Source organism: Pseudorca crassidens, chromosome 5, assembly GCF_039906515.1.
Source record: "Pseudorca crassidens isolate mPseCra1 chromosome 5, mPseCra1.hap1, whole genome shotgun sequence".
In the NCBI taxonomy this organism is placed as follows: domain Eukaryota; kingdom Metazoa; phylum Chordata; class Mammalia; order Artiodactyla; family Delphinidae; genus Pseudorca; species Pseudorca crassidens.
This window is the reverse complement of record NC_090300.1, coordinates 51,063,977-51,071,380: the sequence shown is the minus strand read 5'-3', so window position 1 is coordinate 51,071,380 and position 7,404 is coordinate 51,063,977. Positions and strand designations below refer to the sequence as shown.

The 7,404-nt window shown below is 39.0% G+C and overlaps 1 protein-coding gene across 1 annotated transcript in view; it reads left to right on the top strand.

Moving 5' to 3' along the window:
* Positions 1-1,628: 1,628 nt before the first annotated feature.
* The window catches only part of ZBBX (zinc finger B-box domain containing), a 112,470-nt gene continuing 106,694 nt past the window's right edge, over positions 1,629-7,404 (top strand). The window contains exon 1 of the mRNA XM_067737959.1: positions 1,629-1,770. The gene's annotated coding sequence lies outside the window, so the exon portion shown is untranslated. The remainder of the gene's footprint in view (positions 1,771-7,404) is intronic.

The window sequence follows — 7,404 nt, the reverse complement described above, 5'->3', positions numbered from 1 at the left end:
TTTGCCCAAACTCTCAGGAATACTGTCCTCCTGATACAGACGTGGTAACCTGTTTGCACAATTGCTGGTGTGCCAGTTACATGCATTCTGCTTCAGCAGAAAGGATATTTTATCTCTAGAGGTGTTACTGTTTCTACATGTTTCATTTCATTTTGTCACTAATCATGGTTTTGAAAAACAAGCACTTCATATTTTGCACTTTAATATGTAACTTGGCATGGGATTATTTTTTGGCTCTGCTTTGTTTTGCATAAGTATGCATAAACTAAGATATTTCCCTAAATATAAGTATGATAATGTCCATTTAAGGCTTCTGAAAAGTGCCAGAATAATTTATACAATATTTTTATGAGTTTAAGTTTCTATTGCGCCAGTCAATGCATTGTAAAAACTCTTTTTTGAAGTAAAATAAGTGCTGTACAGAAGTGATCAGAGTTTTTATGCAACATACTGCTCTTGATTGAGTCAGAATTGAAGTTTGTTTACTGTTCCCTCTGTCTGGAATGGTCCTTGCTCTGACTGCCCCACGTCTTCCTCTATCCCTGCATTCAGAGACCTCTCTGATCATCTAACCTAAATTTGGGCTCAATTATTTTCTATTTCTTGATCCTTATTCTTCAAAGCCCCTGACCTATAATTATATGTTTGTTTATTGTCTTTCTGCTGGCAGTAAACTATAAGATGGACAGCAGGAGGGGCTATGTTTTCTTCACTGCAGTATTTTCAGAACCTGGAACAGTGGACTCTCAATAAATATTTGTTGAATAAATGAATCAAGGGATGCATACTGGAAATACCATTCCTGATCATTCAAAGAGCACAGCTGTCTGAGAAACACAGTCTTGCACAAGAAACTTCTAGTAGTATTACACATTCACTTGAAAGTTGTCATTGTATTAGATTTAAAGGAAAGACTTGGTGAATTTATACCATGAACAGTAAGGTAACCACCATAGCCTCAAAACCACCATATTTTTCAAATATTTAGCACCTACTGTTGCCCTGGCTTAGTGCCAAAGACTTAACATACATTGTTTCATTTACTCTTCCATGTTACACCATGTGTGAACTAAACGTATCCTTACCTCATTTAACCAATTAAACTGGGTCTTAACAGCTTACCCAAGGTCGCACAGTAGGTGAGTTGTGGCAGGACCAGGACTCAAACTCAGGTCTGCCTTCATTTCAAAGCCCAGTCATAGCCACATGACTATCATTGTCTTTTCTTATCCATGCTGGTTATAATCTTATATAGCTGACTGCCAAGGGAAAATATTTGATGTGTTCTTAAATGAGTATTGGCAGGCACATTAATGTGGAAAGCAGTGATGCAAGAGTTAGTGTAAAAGACTTAGATTCTAGTTCTGACTTTGCCTATTGTGACCTTTGATGAGTGACTGAACAGTATATATGTGGGAGTTCTGAACTACTTGGGTTAATTCTTGCGTCTGCCATTTGCTAGCTTTGTAATTTTGGGTTGTTATTCAAACTTTCTGAAATACGGTAGGGGCTCAGTAAGTGTTAGCCAAGTGTTACCCACTCCAGCACAAAGCTTCCGGCACCTGCCCTTTCCTTCTCTTCCTCTCCTCCTCTCCCTCTTCCTGCTTCTCTGCAGGGCTCCCTTGCTCCCTCTGCGGGCCGAGCGCCGCAGTACCAAGCCTTCTGGTTGCTATGGGTACCGAGGTAACGCGGTAACCAAGGAGACCAAGGCGGAAGCTCCAGACAGCTCTATGCGGCGGCGATGGTGACGCACACGTCTGGGGGCTCCAGGTGGGTCGGCTGGCTGCGGTGGCGGTGGGCCTCGCAGTCGGCGTAGCGGGCGGCACGCCGGGTCTGGGTGGTGCGGGGAGCGGGCCGGAAGGCGGGAAAGGATACTGGGCCCCAGGGGAGCTGGGGGCGCCGGCCCAGCGGGTGTTTGTTGAGCTCTTGCCTTGTGCCCGACACAGTACCAGGCCCGCGGGCTGCAGGAAGCGGCCTGGACTGCCGGAGTTGGGAGTCGTCTTTTTTACAAAGCAAAGACTTCCCAGCCCTTAATGCTAATGGAGACATGAACGAAGGTGAACCCTAAACAGTGAAACCGGGCCTTCGTCACATCACTTGTACCCCTTCTACAAGCCAGCCTTTTCGAATTAAGTCTTTTTTTTTTTTTTTTTGCGGTACGCGGGCCTCTCACTGTTGTGGCCTCTCCCGTTGCGGAGCACAGGCTCCGGACGCGCAGGCTCCGCGGCCATGGCTCACGGGCACAGCCGCTCCGCGGCATGTGGGATCCTCCCGGACCGGGGCACGAACCCGTGTCCCCTGCATCGGCAGGCGGACTCTCAACCACTGCGACACCAGGGAAACCCTCGAATGAAGTCTTTTTGAGTCTTATTTGAAAAATTTGGTGCGCTGACAAACCATTATCACACCTTTTGTAGCCTTCTTTCTGCCTGGGCGGCCACATGCATACACTTCATTCTGGAATTCCACTCCTCCCTAAAGGTCACGGTGAGGGGTGCCAGATTCCTGAGAAATCTGAAGCTGTGGAAGTTTTTTATTCTTCCTCCCATCAGCATTAGAGGAGCTTAGATATACTGTATAAGTTCAGTTATGTATATTTTATTTGTGGAGTTATCAAGACTCATTAAAAAAAATCCTATAAAGTTGATCGCTACCCAGGATTAAAACTATGTAAACTGTATGCTTATGGAAGATGAGAAAACACACACAACGCACACACCTCTACTTCCCTCTAGCACCTTATCTTAGAGGCTACTAGAGGTCTGCCCTGACCTCCCATAATATTGCCAGTTGTATTACAAATTAATTATTTGAAAGAATCTCGGTCCTTTATTTCCTTCAAAACATTTAATACTTTCTACAATTATTTTATTTGCTTTTAAATTTTTTCCTACTTCTTCACCAGAGTGTAAATTTAGTGAGGGTTAGTACTATACCTGTCTGGTTCACCTTGTTCCTCAGTGCTTAACCTGATACCTAGCACATGGAAAAAAGAAAACAAAAAGGTTTGTTGAAGTGGGTGTGTTTGTTTTAAATTCTTTTTTCATGGAGTTGATTATACAGTAAATTCAAAGCAGTAGAAAACTATTAAATGCTAAAACCTAGAACACTATTATTGACAGTACACTATGTGTAGACACTCTACTAATTGCTAGGGATTCAAAGATCAATGGTAGGACTACCCTCAAATATCTGGGATACTTGGGGAAATACCATCTATATAAGTAAAGCAGCAAAAATAACACAAGACAGAATATAGTAGCAAGTGAGTGTAATACACATTATGTCCTTAAAGGAGAGAAGCTCGTTTCTGATGGAAGAAACCTTCATGGTAGAGGTGGCCTTTGAACTGGGCACTGAATAGAATAAAACTTGGTGAGCTGAGAATTGGAAAATAAAGCATAATGGATCATGGAGAATCTTAAGTACCAAGCTGAGTAGCTGGGTATTTTTTTTCCTGTGTTTAGGGGGAACTATTTAGAGGCAAAATACAGAGCAATCTGACACTCAAAAGGGTTTCAATGGTGTTTAAATAAATTGCTGTAAAATTTAGAAAATAGTTTTGGTAAAAGAGTTCTTACTCTAAATTTCCTTTTTATGATAGGTTAAGAGTATGAAAGCGGGGGAGAATCTGAATGATATGAATTAGTTATTTTAAGTATGTAGAACAATTTAGATTTTAAATCCTAAGGGGAGCTAACAGGACTGAGAATAAAATTGTAATTTCTGGCTTTGTCACCAATCTTGGATGGGTGCCTTAATTTTCCCATGCCTAAAATAGTCACAAGAGAGCACCCAGGATAACAGTAGATTGTATGAGAATGGATGGTAGAAATAAACTATAAATATATAAAAGGACTTAGGTTTCTAAAAGGTATGATTTATAAATTTAAAACTTGTATTTTTATAATCATATAAAGTTTTTAGTTGATACAGAATAATAATTATATATTACTTTATTATTGTGCCTTTCAAACTTTTTTAAGCTCTAGAAGAGTTTCTTTAAGTCTGACCCAGAGGCTCATTATGTAAAAATAGATGAAATCAGGGCAGCTGTGGGTAAAGCAGAGCCTTGATGCTCCCCTCATGTGCTTCTCAAGGTAGTTTCTAAGCCTGCCCCCTTCTCTAACCCTGAACTCTCTGAAGCCCTTTATAGGCCACGAATCAGAGACCTTTTGTTCAATATTCTGCAAATTAGGGAGGGGGAAATCCCTACCTTTTTATACTGGATAAACAAACTGAAGCTCAGAGACCCTCTAACACAAAGGTCTTCTGAACTTAAACCCAGCATCTTTTAATATCACTTATCATTTTTATTTTATTTAAAACAATTTTTATTGAAATATAGTTCATTTAAAATGTTGTCTTGGTTTCAGGTGTACAGCAAAGTAATTCAGTTATATATATATATATTCTTTTCCATTATAGGTTATTACAAGATATTGAGTATAGTTCCCTGTGCTATACAGTAGATCCTTGTTGGTTATCTATTTTGTATATAGTAGTGTGTATATTTTAATCCCAAACTCCTAATTTATCCCTTCCCCCACCCTTCCCCCTTTGGTAAACGCAAGTTTGTTTTCAATGTCTGTGAGTCTATTTCTGTTTTGTAAATAAGTTCATTTGTGTCATTTTTTTTAGATTCCATATATAAGCGGTATCATATGATATTTGTCTTTCTCTGACTTACTTCACTTAGTATGATAATCTCTACGTCGATCCGTGTTGCTGCAAATGGCCTTATTTCATTCTTTTTCAGGGCTGAGTAATATTCCATTGTTATTCTTCATGGAACTGCTTATCATTTTTAGTCAGAAATTATCTTAAAAGGATATCTTGCCCCTTGATATTTAAAGCCAAACTTTTTCAGTTGTTCTCAAGGGAACTGGCACATAGAAGGTAAAAAGTGGGTGACTTGGGTACCATTTAGTGCCCTGAAGCAGTGTTTAATTATCAGATATTTTGGTTGGTTGAAAGATTGAATGCAGCCTGGATGTTAATCTCTGATTTACTTTCAGGGTCTGTGGTAGGAGAAAATGACATATATTTATTTAGTAGGGCACTCAAGCATAAGATGTTATGCTAAGGACCATGTGTCCTTAGATTAGTCCTTTCCTTAGATTAAAAAAAAAAAAATATATATATATATATATATATACACACACATATATATTTAAAATAAGGATTATATCCGGCAGAGAAACTGTTAAAATTCTTTTGTCAATTTAACTATTTTTAATTAAATGCATTTTCATTTAACATTTCTTGCTTAGGCCTTTGATTTCTAAATACTATGGTAAATACCCATCCCCAAAAGCTTGCTTATTAGACCCCTTGAAAGTATGTGCTAAAGTAAAGAAAAATCCTTATTTATTGGCTTTTAAGTTTTCAGCTCTAAGATGATCTGGGTTGTTAGAAGAATCAACTAACCTTAGATAAGTTTTCAGTTATATGAAAACAGTGGTTTCCCAAATATCCCATTCTGCCAATGGTGTGATGATAAATTCTCTGAGCCTAGGGCAGCTCTTGAATACTCTGAGTTTGTAGATTTATAGAGCATAAATTCCTTGTTTCCATTCTGTCGCGGCAGGCCTTGATGCTTGGGTTGCTTTCCCAAAATGGGAACTTATGTAGAAGGATCTTTCAAACCATCATGGGCAGTTCTGGGTCATATTGTGTGTATGTGTCTGGGGAAGAAGAAGGTTGGGGACAAAAATGATGCAGTCTAATAAATCAGGTAACTAGAAAATTTTCCAAATAACTACTGAACTTTTGGTATTCAATTATAAGAAGAAATTTATTGATCAAAGGACACATGGAATTATGAGGTTTGCATAACAGAGAGTATATCTGTATTTCCATGGTTCCATTAAGTGACTAAAGTTTTGTGCCTTGCTATTTTTCCTGCTGACATTGTTATATCCTTGCTGTCCCAAGAACGGTGACTAATTCTCTGTTGGTTTCAGGAAAGGAAACAGGCAGAAGAGCGTGACTCACAATTATAATCTTCCTTTTTTTCTTCATGCAAGAAAATTGGCCTTTGTTTTTGGCTTGATAAAACATTTAATTGAGAAGAAGCCTTACTAATTGCATTCAGTGAAGTGAAATGCCCCCTGAATAAGGCTATTTATTGGCTAAATCACATTATCAGCAGAGCTATAAATCTGAATCATCTCATCCTAATGAAATTTACAGATTTTTCTTTCATTCATTTCAGTCCTTGTGTATCAGTTCAGCTTTATGCATAATGTACACACACATATAAAATTGTATATCTCAATGCATAAATGAAGTTAAGGCAATTTAAGTTATTTTAATTAGTCAGACATATTAACTTTGGGGATTCTTTTATTTTAATTTTTTTTTTTGCGATACGCGGGCCTCTCACTGTTGTGGCCTCTCCCGTTGCGGAGCACAGGCTCCGGACGCGCAGGCTCAGCGGCCATGGCTCACTGGCCCAGCTGCTCCGCGGCACGTGGGATCTTCCCAGACCAGGGCACGAACCCGCGTCCCCTGCATCAGCAGGCGGACTCTCAACCACTGCGCCACCAGGGAAGCCCTATTTTAATTTTTGATGATAATGGTAATGATAACATTATGGAACTTTTCACGAAAAACTTACTGACAGTAGATGAGTGTCCAGCTGTTGGATTTCCTGATTTAGATCAAAAAGGGATACTCTCTGTTACTCTATGTCCTAGAAGTTTTTAAAAGGTGCCTTTTGTAGTCTCTGATAGAAATGAGACAAAGGTTTTATCTACAGAGAAGGGGCAGAAGCAAACCAAATTTTGTTTTTCATTCCTGTGGTATCTTTGGTTTTCTTTGACACTGATTTTAGCTTTGAGAGACAGGACTTGGTGGTTGAGAAATGAGTCTGAGTTAGACATCTCCCCTAAGTACTTTCTTCTTTCAGAATGTCGCAAGGTATTGTCTTTATTTGTGTGTTTTCCCCTTGACTGTGAGTCCTTTGAGGGAAGACACCATGTCTTATTTACCATTGTAACTTCAGTACCCACAATAGGGCTCACAAAGGAGCAGCTAAATAACTGTTGACTGAAGGCACAAATATACTTTGTCCTATGATGCAGCCATTACATTACTTACAGTATAAAATTATTTTGTATAATTCCATTTTGCAATTCTCTTCAGAGAATAAATTCCCTTAGAATTTCCTCTAAGGAATTAAAAATCTACCCTTTCAGGCTAAATCTGATTTCTGGAGGTAGAGTAATTTGAAACTAGATTTGAGTGAACAAAGTAGTTGCTTCTGCTGGCCACCATCATTTTTAGTTTTGAATGAGGTATAGCAAAGTAGATTTGTGTGTTTGTTGGATATATGATGGACTCTGCAGACAGTCTCAAAAGAGGCATTCCAAAAATGTTTTGATCAGTGGTTGCATCATT